A 14,787-nucleotide genomic window follows, 5' to 3' on the forward strand; every position below is an offset into this window, starting at 1 on the left:
TACCTTTCGTGAGTTTATTTCATTGCTTTGTGCATGAAATCACGTCCCCCCCTCGTTGCCTTTTGCACGGGTAGGGTACTTTTGTCAGATCTTTGCTTCTCATTTGTTTAAAATGCTTGATATAGGTTTGGTGAGTCATGGGGTTTGGGTAGCCATTGTTTGAGAACTTCATCCCCACTGTTGTGCCTGACGGACAATATGAGGTTTTCATACCTATTTTCAAAGTTCCCCACCTTCCAGAGTGTGCCAAAGCCCATATTCGTCTAGAAAATCCCCTTAAGTCTAGATTTTACCTAGCAGGTCTTGTCCCACTCTTTGTTTTTCCTTGTGCAAATATTTGTGACCTTTTGTCCACTACTTACCTTTTGTAAGTATGCATTTCCTTTTTCATGGGAGGTAGTCCCCTTCTTACTTACCTTTTGTGAGTCCCCTTTGTGCCTTTTGCATAAAACCATTATCCCTAATTACTTACCTTTTGTAAGTATCTTCAGTCTTTTGCCCGAGGATTTCTATTCCTAAACCTGCTTACCTTTTGTAAGTGACCCTTTCCTTTTGCATGGAAACATTCTCTTGCAAAGGAGCCGTTTCTACCTTTTGTATGGGATAATCATCCTTTCCATCCTTCTTCTTAACATTTCGTTGAGAAGTTTCTCATTACCTTCCGTATGAGAAATCATATCCTTCTTCATGTGCCTTCTTAACATTTTGTTGAGAAGTTTCTCATTATCTTTTGTATGAGAAATCCCTTCCACCTTTGTTCATAACTTTTTGTTAAGAAGTTCTCACTACATTTGTGTGAGAATTCCCAACAGACCTTGTGTCAAGGAGCTCTCATTACCTTTTGTACGAGAATCTCATTCCCATTTTATTCTTAACCTTTTGTTAAGGAGTTCTCACTACCTTTTGTGTGAGAAATTTGACCATCTTTCCTCTTAACCTTTTGTTTGGAAGATCCATCTTCTTGTGCAAAGAAGTCGTTGCTACCAGTTGTGCGAGAAAATCATATTGCCCAACGAGGTTGTCCCTCATTCCCATTTTCTTCTTAACCTTTTGTTAAGGAGTTATCATCACCTTTTGTGTGAGAAGTCTTTCCATCTGATTTACTTAACTGAATTTGAAGATTCCTTTTCTCTTGCTATGGAGCTGTTGCTACCTGTTATACGAGAAACTCGCTTCTCAATTGACTTACTTTCCTTTTGCAATATGTCTCTCTGCCTTTTACAGGGGATCTCATTTCAATTATTTATATCCACCGGTACTTGCCTTTTTCAAACACCTGATTCTTTTACCTTCGTGGAATCCTACGGGAATACCTCGATCACCGGTTACATGCCAAAACTTGTTAGTGGAGGCAAGAGTGAAAAAAGAAAAAGAAAAAATAGAAGATGAAATAGAAAAGAATGATAAAAGAAAAGCTAAAAGAAAGACAAAAATCATCAATCACACTGCATTAGCATTTTGCATACGTCATGCATATCTAACTTCTCATAAAATACACATCTATTAAATAACACTTCAATCTTCATCAGCTACCCTACACAACGACCATCTTGTTCATTCCATACCCTTAGTGAAGATACTCTTTGCGACCTATCTTCACATTTGATCAGTGCATTTTGATGCACGTTCTTCCATGTTTGTACTTAAGTATTTCTCCGGTTTGCTTTGATTATTTTTATGTTTTAATGTGTTTTCATAATTTATTTTATTTTTGCACTTATTTAATTTTCGTATTTAATTTTCAACATTAGCAGCTTTCGCGAGAAAAATCATATCTTGAGCTAGGAGTATCGGATTAAGACGTGCTACCAATCGATGGAAAGCTAAGAAAAAGATCTACAACTTTTGTTCAAAAGTAGAGAGCTGAATCAGACTGTAGCAGGGCCAGAAATTTCATTGAAGCTGCTGTATTATTTTTATATTTTGTTTGGGTTAGTTGTATTGGGCCTGGATTGTACATTTGACCCGGTTGAGTTGTGAAACGGGTTTGGGTGTTTTTACGTAGCGGAGGCAGCCAAAAACAGGGTTATATTTTTCTGTTCATGTACGATTTTTTGAGAGCTAGCAAGATGACTATGGAGAACTAATCCCTTTTGAATCAACCTGCTGTAATTCAGAATCCGCTATGAGGTTTTTATTAATTCCAATTTGTTTCCTTTGAATTCTTTTTATAATTCCAATTATTTGCTTAATCTAATCGTTGTTATAGGATAGAATCCTTAAATTCGATTGATGAATGATGATCCCGAATCAATTTTGTGTTAACATAGCTTTTATTTTATCACGAACGATCAAGTTGCGTCTGCTTAATTCGCAATAGTTTTTAATCCGTTTGCTTAATTCGGAATTTGGGAATATTACTCGCATAATTTCCTTTACGCTTGTTAATGGTAATTGTAATCGAATAGGAGCAGACCCGTTAGGGATTTGGAATTTTATAAGAATCAATGATAAGTCGGAAGATGATGCAGTAGGTTGGTTCGTGTCAACTTATTTTATAATCACTTTTAAAAATCACTTTTTCGAATCTAAACCAACCAACCCCCCCCCCTTTTTGTTCTATCGGTAGATTAATTAAACAAGAATCCTTGAGAACGATATTTGAGTCAACTTATCGTTAAACTACATTTTTGAAAAACTAATCATTTTGATCCACGTGCGACAGCGGATTAAATTGGCGCCGTTGCCGGGGATTCTTGTTTCTTTTAATATTTTTTAGAGTCATAGGTTTAGTGTCTAAGCGTATAGGTCCTAGTTTCCTCGAAGTTTCATCCAACTCGCGTTTTAGAGTCCAAATCGTAAAAAAGTCGGTTTTTGAGAAATTGTGTCTGTTTCGAAATCTGCTCCGGGTATCTGAAGAGAAATTGTGTCGGTTTTTGAGAAATTGTGTCTGTTTCATATTTTTCTATTTTTAAGCAATTATTTACTATTTTCACCGTCTCGAAAAAAATCTCAAAATTATATTTTTAAGTCATTAGATTAATTTCGGTGTCAGTTTATTTTTATGAATTATTTTTGATCGATTTCTTTCTTTGTGTTTGTTTTTTGACTTTTAGGACATTGTTGGAATTTTCACTATTGTTGCTGTTGCTGCATTGTTGTTCTGTTAGTCCTGGCTACTAGGTCTCGATGTTCTGAAATTGTTGCTTTTGATCCTGAAATAGAGAGAACTTTGCACACACAACGTAGAACAGTCCAGACTACCAATAGTTCACCACCCACAATTGAGTCTGATTCTGAGTCTGACTATTTTCATAACTTATTTGCTTCGGATTCTGAACTTGATTTTGCAATGGCTGATAATAGAATCTTAAGGCAGTTAGCTGCTCCTGATGTGAATTACAATGGTTTGTGTATTGAATATGATGTTGCTGCTGTTCCTTTTGAATTAAAATCGGGTTTAATACACTTGTTGCCAAAGTTTAGTGGTCTTGCAGGTGAAGATCCACACAAGCATTTGAAAGAGTTCCAGGTGGTGTGTTCTACACCATTGAAGCCTGAAGGGACCACCGAAGATCACATCAAACTTCGAGCTTTTCCTTTTTCATTGCAGGGTGCAGCAAAGGATTGAATTTATTATCTCGAGCCAAACTCAATTGCAAGTTGGACAGCCCTGAAAAAAGTGTTCTTGGAAAGATATTTTCTTGCCTCCAGAGTTGCCTCAATAAGAAAGGAGATTTGTGGTATTAGACAAGGCAATGAGTCACTGACCGAGTATTGGGAGAGATTCGAGCACTTGGTATCTAGCTGCCCTCAGCACCAGATCATTGAGCAACTCCTCATCCAATACTTTTATGAGGGGTTGTTACCGATGGACAGGAACATTCTTGATGCTGCTAGTGGTGGAGCATTAGTCGATAAAACTCCAGTTGCTGCCAAAGCCCTTATTGAAAATATGTCTCTTAATTCTCAACAGTTCACCACTAGAGACAATTCTGTGCAAAGCAAAGGCGTGAGTCAAATTCAAGTTTCTTCCAACAAAGCTTTAGAGACCAGAATTGACGAACTCACTGCCTTAGTCAAACAGCTGGCAGTAGCAAAACCTCAAACAATAACTTTGTGTGGCATTTGTACTTCTCCTGAGCACCCGACCGATACTTGTCCTATTGTGAGAGACGAGTCCATTACTGAGCTGCTACAAGCTTATGCAGCCAACCTTTACAATCAAAACAGGTACAACAACACTCTTGACATGTCCACCAACAAATACCATCCCAATTGGAGGAACCATCCCAACCTTCGATATGGAAACCCGCCAACCAGCCAACAACAAAACTCACCTCAAGTGGCTGCCCTTGCACCTTCCGGATCATCCTTGGAGGATCTTGTTAAGCAAATGGCCGTGAACAACCTCCAGTTCCAACAAAGGACCGATGCTAGCATTCAGACCTTGAACACACAGATGGGACAACTTGCTACTCAAATAAATAACATGCAAGCTCAAGGTTCGAACCAACTTCCAGCCCAGACAGTTGTCAATCCGAATGGTCCTAATGCTAATGTGAGCGCAATTTCTTTGAGATCCGGAAAAGTTACAGAACCAGCCCCTGAAAAAAATAAAAAAATCATTGAGGTAACTTCTGAACTTTCTCCTTCTGAGCCTTACCCAGCTGAACTTTCTTCTCCTTCTTCTGTTAAGGTCGAAATTGAAAAAATTAAAGAAAAGGAGTATGGGCCACCAGTCCCCTTCCCACATAGAGTTCTGAAAAATAAAAGAATTGAGGAGGGAGACAAAGAAAGAGAGATACTGGATGTTTTCCGAAAGGTTGCGGTAAACATTCCGCTACTTGATATTATTAAGCAGGTTCCTAAGTATGCAAAGTTTCTGAAAGATTTGTGTACCAACAAGAGGAGGATTAAGGGAAGTGAAAGAGTAAACTTAGGATGAAATATTTCTGCCTTTATTCAGCCCAAACAATCATCCAAGCATATTGTAGGCAAGCAAAATGTTTCAGCCCTCACTACTCAGGTTCTGCCACAAAAGCAAAAGGATCCGGGAACATTTGTTATTCCTTGTACCATCGGGGATAGTAAATTTGAGAATTGCATGCTTGATTTGAGAGCGGGCATTAATGTTATGCCTACTTCTGTTTATAATAACCTTTGTCTTGGTCCTTTGCAGCATACAGATTTAATCATTCAATTGGCAAATAGGAGCAACGCTCGACCCGCCGGGGTAGTCGAAGATGTTCTTGTTCAAGTTAACGATTTAATTTTTCCTGCAGATTTCTATATTCTAGACATGGAAGGAGAAACCAAGACAAGCAGAGCTCCCATCATTTTAGGCAGACCGTTCATGAAAACGGCGAAGACAAAAATTGATGTTGATGATGGAACCATGTCCATGGAATTTGGTGACATTGTCGCAAAATTTAACATTTTTGATACCATGAAACACCCTGTGGAGGAGCATTCCGTTTTTCATATTGAGCTGATTTCTGAATTAGTTGATGACGCTAGTTCTGAACTATTTGCGCTTGACTTTCCATCTCTATCTGGTTTTGATGATATTTATTCATGTTCTGATTGTACTGACACTAACGTTTGTGTTGTCTGTGCTGAGATTGCTGCTGCCTTGCAGGTTGATACATTTCCTACAGGTGAAGTTGTTACCAATAAACCTGTTTTTGCAGTTGATGCTCTTGACATCCCGGCTGCCCCAAGCATTCCATCCACCGAGCAGCCCCCGTCCTTAGAGCTAAAAGAGCTCCCTGAGAACCTGAAATATGCTTACTTGGAGAGTAATGAGAAACTCCCTGTTATTATCTCTTCTAACCTTGATTTCGATCAAGAACACAAACTTTTACAGGTTTTGAAGAAGCATAAGAAGGCAATCGGGTGGACATTAGCCGACCTTCCAGGTATTAGTCCATCGATGTGCATGCACAAGATTCTACTTGAGGATGGATCCAAAACAGTAAGGCAGCCCCAAAGGAGGCTTAATCCTTTGATTCTTGATGTTGTGAAGAAAGAGGTAACCAAACTCTTGCAAGCGGGTATAATTTATCCTATCTCTGACAGTAAGTGGGTAAGCCCAGTGCAGGTTGTACCTAAGAAATCTGGACTTACAGTGGTGAAAAATGAAAAGAATGAACTTGTTCCCACTAGAGTTCAGAACAGCTGGAAAGTTTGTATTGATTACAGGAGATTGAACCAGGCTACGAGAAAGGATCATTTTCCTTTACCGTTCATTGACCAAATGCTTGAACGGTTAGCGAGTAAATCACACTATTGTTTTCTTGATGGGTTTTCAGGTTATTTTCAGATTCATATTGCACCGAAGGATCAAGAGAAGACGACTTTTACTTGTCCTTTTGGTACTTTTGCTTACAGGAGGATGCCTTTTGGTCTTTGCGATACTCCTGGCACTTTCCAGCGATGCATGATTAGCATTTTTTCTGATTTTATCGAAACTTGCATGGAGGTTTTTATGGAAGATTTCACTGTCTATGGTTCCTCTTTTGATGCATGCTTGAACAGTTTAACCTTGATTTTAGAAAGATGCATCGAGACTAACCTTGTTTTGAATTATGAAAAATGTCATTTTATGGTTGAGCAGGGAATTGTTCTTGGTCACATTATTTCTGAAAAAGGAATTTCTGTTGACCCTGCTAAGATTGATGTAATTTCTACACTGCCTTACCTTTCTTGCATTCACGAGATTCGTTCTTTTCTTGGTCATGCAGGTTTTTACAGGCGTTTCATCAAGGATTTCAGCAAGATAGCTCTTCCGCTGTCAAACTTGTTGAAGAATGACGTCACTTTCAGCTTCGATGACAAGTGCAAACAAGAGTTTGACTTCTTGAAGAAAGCATTGACTTCCGCTCCCATAATCCAGCCCCTTGACTGGACCCTCCCGTTTGAGCTTATGTGTGATACTTCTAATTATGTTGTTGGGGTTGTCCTTGCACAAAGAGTTGACAAGGTTGCCCATGTTATTTACTATGCTTCTAGGACTTTAGATTCTGCACAGTCAAATTACACTACCACTGAAAAAGAACTGCTAGCTATTGTTTTTGCTCTTGATAAATTCAGATCTTATTTGCTAGGTTCCAAGGTTGTTGTTTTTACTGACCATGCAGCTTTAAAGTACTTGCTAAAGAAGCCGGATGCAAAACTGAGATTGATTCGGTGGATGTTGTTGCTCCAAGAGTTTAATGTTGAGATTAAAGACAAAAGTGGAGCTGAGAACTTAGTGGTTGATCACTCGAGCAGGATAGAGAGAAATGAAGATCCTTTTCCTATTCAGGATGACTTTCCTGATGAGCAATTGTTTCTTTTGCATGGGATTATACCTTAGTTTGCTGACATTGTTAATTTTCGTGTTGCTGGTGTTTTTCCTACAGGTGCATCAAGATCACAGGTTCATAAACTCAAGAGTGATTCCAAATATTATGTTTGGGATGATCCATATCTATGGAAGTTTGGTAGTGATCAGGTAACAGGAGATGTGTCCCCGACAATGAGATTGAATCTATTTTGAATTTTTCTCATGCATCTCAAGTCGGCGGACACTTTGGTCCTCAAAGGACGACAAGAAAGGTCATTGATTCAGGTTTCTATTGGCCAACTGTTTTTAAGGATACTTATGAGACTTACCGCACTTGTAAAGAGTGCCAGATAGCAGGTACAAACATCACTCGCAAGAGTGAAATGCCTCAGCAGCCTATGCTTTTCTGTGAGGTATTTGATGTATGGGGAATCGACTTCATGGGTCCCTTTCCTGTATCATTTGGTTTTCTTTACATTTTGCTTGTTGTTGATTATGTTTCAAAGTGGGTGGAAGCTATCCCCACTAGGACTAATGATTCTAGAGTTGTTGCAGATTTTGTCAGGTCTAATATTTTTTGCAGGTTTGGAATACCGCAAGCTATCATCAGTGACCAAGGCACTCATTTCTGTAACCGCACCATGGAAGCTTTACTCCGGAAGTATGGAGTTGTGCACAGAGTCTCTACTGCTTATCACCCACAAACTAATGGGCAAGATGAGATCTCAAACAGGGAGATCAAACAGGTTTTAGAGAAAATGGTGCAGCCAAACAGGAAGGACTGGAGCCGTCGTCCAGAAGACGCACTTTGGGCTCAAAGAACCGCTTTCAAGACACCCATTGGGATGTCTCTTTATCGACTTGTTTTTGGTAAGGCATGTCATCTTCCTGTTGAGATAGAACACTGTGCTTATTAGGCGGTGAAAAGTTGTAATTTGGAGATGCAACAAGCAGGTATTGAAAGAAAACTCCAATTACAACAGTTAGAAGAGCTTAGATTAGAGGCTTATGAAAGCTTTAGGATTTATAAAGAGAAAACTAAGCACTTCCATGATAAGATGATTTCTAGGAAGGAATTTTCTGTGGGCCAACAAGTTTTATTGTTTAACTCCCGCCTTAAGCTTATGGCTGGGAAACTTCGATCCAAATGGATTGGCCCCTTTGTTGTTACTAATGTTTTCCCTCATGGTGCAGTAGAAATAAAAAGTGCAGGTACTGACAAAGTCTTCAAGGTTAACGGGCAGCGTCTGAAGTTATTCCATGCAAGTTCGGTGCCTGAAGATGTCAGCATAGAGGAGCTTTCTTTGGAAACGCCTGATTACACTGCAACTTGATCAGGGAGTCTTTCTTTCCTTCTCTCTACTTTATTAGTAAAGTCCTTTCATTGAGGGAAATGCTTAGTTTAACTATGGGGGAGGGAATCGTGTGTTTTCTTTGTTTTTGTTTTTAGCCATTAAAAAAAATAAAAAAAAATGCATCTTCTTGAAAGTTTTAGGCTATAGGTTACTTTGAGTCGAGTTTGCGGAGACTTGGGAAAAATTCACAAGATCGGTATTGTTTTAACACCGTAAGTCTCCTGCATATGGAAATTGAGTTGAATTTTTATTATGTTTTAGCCTTACATTCTCATCCTCTGACAGCTCTTGAGTAGTTTATTTCAGCAGTCAGCACCATCTCACACACACTCTACACAGGGAAGCCGATGAATATAAGTGAGTGTTCCGAAAAGAAAAAAATAATAATAAAGGAATGCACCTTCTAAGTTTGGTGACCCTCACCCGGTCACTTAACCCAACGGTTGTGGAACCTTCAAAAAAAAGTTGGAAATAAGACTCTTTTGTAGTTGGTTCAGCGGTTTCTGGTGCTGAACTTGGTAGGGCAGATTACGGTCCGATCCCCCGCAACTACAATTGAGTAAGCAAAGGATTATGCCACTTAAGTACCAGAACCCCATGCAGAAAAGGATCAGAGTCACTAACCGCTCGCCTTGCTATGAGTGTGTGGAGATAACGGGCTTAATGTGATTGCGCCTGAATGAAAAAGAGCCAAAAAAGGATGAGTAAGTTAGGCTTTAATATAATAACATGATTCGAGTTGATTTGTGTATTTAGGAGGTTTATGTCTGCATAACTGTGGATTAGTGTTCTTACAATGTCCTTAGTGTGCAAGATTAGTACCTATCGAAGCAAACTTAACCGAAGATGACTTATAGCCTAGAATGAGTAACCGTTGATGTGTCTGTGTTTTGTTTTATTTTTCATTTTGCTCGGAGTGCAAAAGTTCAAGTGTGGGGGAATTTGATCAGTGCATTTTGATGCACGTTCTTCCATGTTTGTACTTAAGCATTTCTTCGGTTTGCTTTGATTATTTTTATGTTTTAATGTGTTTTCATAATTTATTTTACTTTTGCACTTATTTAATTTTCGTATTTAATTTTCAGCATTAGCAGCTTTCGTGAGAAAAATCGTATCTTGAGCTAGGAGTATCGGATTGAGACGTGCTACCATTTGATGGAAAGCTAAGAAAAAGATCTACAAGAAGTCGAGAGGTGAATCAGACTGTAGCAGGGCCAGAAATTTCATTGAAGCTGCTGCATTATTTTTATATTTTGTTTGGGTTAGTTGTATTGGGCCTGGATTGTACATTTGACCCAGTTGAGTTATGAAACGGGTTTGGGTGTTTTTACCTAGCGGAGGCAACCAAAAACAGGGTTACGTTTTTCTGTTCATGTACGATTTTTTGAGAGCTAGCAAGATGACTATGGAGAACTAATCCCTTTTGAATCAACCTGCTGTAATTCAGAATCCGCTTTGCGGTTTTTATTAATTCCAATTTGTTTCCTTTGAATTCTTCTTATAATTCCAATTATTTGCTTAATCTAATCGTTGCTATAGGATAGAATCCTTAAATTCGATTGATGAATGATGATCCCGGATCAATTTCGTGTTAACATAGCTTTTATTTTATCACAAACGATCAAGTTGCGTTTGCTTAATTCGCAATAGTTTTTAATCTGTTTGCTTAATTCGGAATTTGGGAATATTACTCGCATAATTTCCTTTACGCTTGTTAATGGTAATTGTAATCGAATAGGAGCAGACCCGTTAGGGATTTGGAATTTTATAAGAATCAATGATAAGTCGGAAGATGATGCAGTAGGTTGGTTCGTGTCAGCTTATTTTATAATCACTTTTAAAAATCACTTTTTCGAATCTAAACCAACCAAACCCCCCCTTTTTGTTCTATCGGTAGATTAATTAAACAAGAATCCTTGAGAATGATATTTGAGTCAATTTGTCGTTAAACTACATTTTTGAAAAACTAATCGTTTTGATCCGCGTGCGACAGCGGATCAAATTGACATTCCTTTCCATTTGTTCTTGGTGGGCAAATTTTTCGATATTCTAGTATTTAATCCCCTCATACCTTGATTGTTCGGAAGCCGTTTCTATTCGTACATTCAGGTACGAGAAGATTAAATAGGGGCAACTATCATACCCTAAAATTCACCCTACCATTCATAATGATCATCTAGGTCACTAACCATAATCATTTGCATATCCCGATAAGCATTCATCTCATCTACATACCCATAATATCATGTGCATTCCATTTGCATTGAGGAAAACATAAAGTTATGGATTCAAAGTTCTTAGGCACACAAAGCATTGAAGGCAGGTTGAGTCCTAGGCCATGGTTCTTCCATGGAATGCTGGTATTGGTGAACCCTTCATCTTCGTTGTCTTTATCGTCGAACATAACCTGAAAACATTAATTCTTAGACCATGGTTGTAAACATCATCAAGATCAATCAAGTCCCTAAAATCCTAATTTCTGATTATGGAATTATCATCTATGGTGTGTGCATTCAAGATTGAGGATTCATCTTGTTCATTTGGTCTAATATGGATGTTTCATTGGCTTGAGTAATGTTCATGGTCCTGATTCACTAATTAGGGTTCATTCAAGCTTCACGTGTTCATGACCTTTTTTTTTATTAATGTCCATCTAGGTTGATTCATACCATGACATATTTCATTTGGTTCAAAAAGGCATTGTAGTCCACATTCATTTGTCCATAAGAAAATACACCTTTTTATCTAAGTTGACTTTTGGTCAACTATTGACTTTTTAGTCAACCAGTTTACCAAAGTCAACTAACCACCCTAAAACCTAACCCCATCTCATGGATCTTGATTCACTAGGCAAAGTCATGTTTATTGGTTTCTAGTTGGATTTCTTCATTTACAAGACAACTCGACCGTTTCATGTTCATGACCATGTTAAACCAAATCATTTCCCAAGCCATGATTCATGCTCATTTTAAACCTTCTAACCATGTTCATGTTTATTTTTAAACTTTTTTCATGACTAAACCGTTTTTATCCATGTTCATTTACCTCACATCCTAAGCCATTGTGCCAAATTCAAGATATTATCCCATTTCCATTTTTTTATCCATAAACCTTCACCATCTAAAACATTGACCATTAAGGGCCTGTTTGAAATGCATTTTAAAAACTCTTTTTTAGTTTTTGAAAATTTAAAATTTAAAAACTTGTTTGAATATAATATTTTGCAAAAGTGTTTTTAAAAACTCTTTTCTATTTTTCAGTTTTTAAAAGCAAAAAAGTGAAACAGTTTAGTTATGTTTTGCTTCTTACTTTTTAGTTTGTAGTATTATAAAACTTGACGAAAAAACATAAAAATTTATAATTTTCATTAATAGCATTAATGTAATTTTAATAATTTTTATATTTTAAAAATAAAATAGAAATACGTATTTGAAAGAGTATGTTATTTCTTTTATTTATGCTCTTTTTATGTATAAGTAACCTTTTCAAATATGTTTGTTTATTTTACTTAATTTTTTTTGTGTTTCTTAATTATTTTCACTATATAAATTTTTTTTCTATTAAATGTGGAATCCCATTTTTTACTTGTTTTTTTCTTATTATTATTACAAACAATTGTTATGTGATTTGTAAAATTAAAAATTGATTTAACCCAATTATTTGTATTCGACCAAATATCATTTAATTTTTTAAGTTTGTAACATTTTATACAATAAAATAGATTTTAAAAGTAAATGACAAAATATGCATTTTTATTCTCTTCTTAAAATACTATTAAAAGATTAGATTATCAAACAAGTTTTTTCATTTTCATATTTTCAAAACAGTTTTTAAAAATTAGTTTATCAAACAAATTTTTTGTTAATTTTCTTCTTAAAACTAATTTTTAAAAATAGATTTAAAAAACAAATTTTCAAGACTAAAATTGAAAAGTGTTTCAAACATGTCCCAAGTCTTTCTTACCTATCATGCTTGTATCAATGTCAACCAAGGCATAAACCTTGATTCATTACAACATTCAAAATCCCATAAATAATTTAATTCATTTGCATTAACGACCCAATTACATTCAAAATTCCATTTGCTATACATAAACCATTGATTCCAATTCACATCCTAACACACACAATTCCAATTACAATGTTCAAACCAATTCACATGTTTCATTTTAAAAATTACAACAATTTCAAACCATCACATAGCCCATAACCACATTCATTTTTTTACATTGAAACTCAATTCACACTCATTCAACATAAATCCTACAAAAGAATATCCAACAAAATTACAACAACCCAAGGTCACAAACCAAACCCGTTCCTTCTCCGAACCAACACAGAATAGATGACAAAGATACAAAAGAAGCAATAACGAATGGAGTATCCTCAGATTCCAGTAATAAAATATGCAACCTCTAAAGACAATACCACCTAAGTTTGATTGGGTAAAGCCACAACAGGCCACTATACCAGTTGACAAAAGGTGCTATGGTGCAGAATCTAATCCTTCTGTTTCTTGTACATTGACATCACCGTTGCAAGTGTCACCCCCACCTGCTAAGGCTGATGCTCATTTTGTGTCTGTTGGAGGTGATTATAAGAACCTTCAACCTGGAGTAGCCAAAGAACCCATAGTTGTAATGCAGCAGCCCCAAACTGTAAACGCAAAGCAGATACCAGCCGCAAGCATGAGTTCATCGCCTCCTGGAATATCTGCAAGTTGGTATCCATCGAATAATGTAGAGACTATCGAGGTTCTAATCAAATGTACCACCAAAACTTGCAAGTTCAATAAAGAGGCTAACAGAATTCGCAGAAGCTAGTAAATAAAATGCGGCGATCATAGGAGAAATTCAAACTTATAATCAATACTTAATCAAAGTTAAGCCAACTCAGAAACAGATTGGATAATCATTGAATCCCAAATAGTTCAATTCAGAATAAGTCCAACGTTGATAGAAAAGGAACATCAGCTCTAAACCAACAATACCTGCAACATCATTGATAATTGGAGATTGAATTGAATTTGACTCGCTTCATCTCCGATTTTGCATCTGGTGAAGAAGAATAGAGCGACATCATGCTTGCGTTTTCCTGAAACATTTTGGACGTAGCATCGCGAGGACGGTGACGCAACACAAGGAGCTTTTCATTCCGTGACATCATGCTTGCGTTTTCCTGAAACATTTTGGACGTAGCATCGCGAGGACGGTGACGCAACACAAGGAGCTTTTCATTCCGTGATGGAGGATGAGAAGAGAAGAAGCCGAAAGAGGAGGTTGCAAGTGCGTTGGCTTATCGGAGAAGCCTTTTCTCTGGTTCCAATTTGCACTGCTTATCGGATTGGACTTCACTCTGTTCCATGGACATGATGATGAATTCGTGGTCGTTTGGGGCAAAGGGCCCAAACTGAATTCGTCCTACTTTTGGCCCGTACGATTGAACCTCCCCTTCATCTCTTCTCTTTCTTTGATAACTTTATATTTTCCATATAGGATTAGATTTGATTGGATTAGGATTAGAATTAGATGAATTAGAGGTTAAGGATAATTAGAATATCATGATTAGCGGTTAACTAAAATCTTAATTTTAGAATTAGATTTTTTAGAATTTTAGGATAATATAGATTAATTAGATTAATATTAGATTTAGGATTAGATTGATTAGATTAATTTTAGTACTTATTTTAGAATTGTTTTTTTTCACATTTTAAATTTGATTTTTGAATATTACTTTAGATATTGTTTTGATCTTTTAGATATTGATTTTGGAATATTATTGTTGATTATTTTGATCTGATTTTGATGTGATTGGAGTATTGTTTGATTTTAATTTCGGATGTTGTTTTGAATTGTTTTTTATTATTTCAGAGGATATTAGAGTATTAGAATGTCATTGATATTGATTTTTAAATCTTTTATATTCTTTGATTTCGATTAATCCTAACATCTAACATCTAACTCCTAACTTTAATATTTCCGCAATCTAATTCCTAACTTTTACATTCTTATACCTAACTTCTAACATTTAATTTTTTGTCATTTATTTACTTTGCCTTTTGTAACACCTCAAAATTTGCCCTCCTCTTTTGGGACTAGCATTAACATATGGCATATCATTTTAGGTCATTAGGTATTGCATATTGCATATCATGTGGTTACAT

General features: G+C 36.6%; 1 long non-coding RNA gene across 1 annotated transcript; it reads right to left on the reverse strand.

Annotated features, from left to right (window-relative positions):
• Positions 1-12,688: 12,688 nt before the first annotated feature.
• On the reverse strand, positions 12,689-14,147 carry LOC127106778 (uncharacterized). Its single transcript, XR_007795489.1, has 2 exons — positions 13,615-14,147; positions 12,689-13,337 (listed from the first exon to the last, which is right to left on the reverse strand). It is a non-coding gene; the product is annotated as an uncharacterized LOC127106778 (long non-coding RNA).
• Positions 14,148-14,787: the final 640 nt, after the last annotated feature.

The sequence above is a fragment of the Lathyrus oleraceus genome, chromosome 7 (assembly GCF_024323335.1).
Source record: "Lathyrus oleraceus cultivar Zhongwan6 chromosome 7, CAAS_Psat_ZW6_1.0, whole genome shotgun sequence".
NCBI classification, from domain to species: Eukaryota; Viridiplantae; Streptophyta; class Magnoliopsida; order Fabales; family Fabaceae; genus Lathyrus; species Lathyrus oleraceus.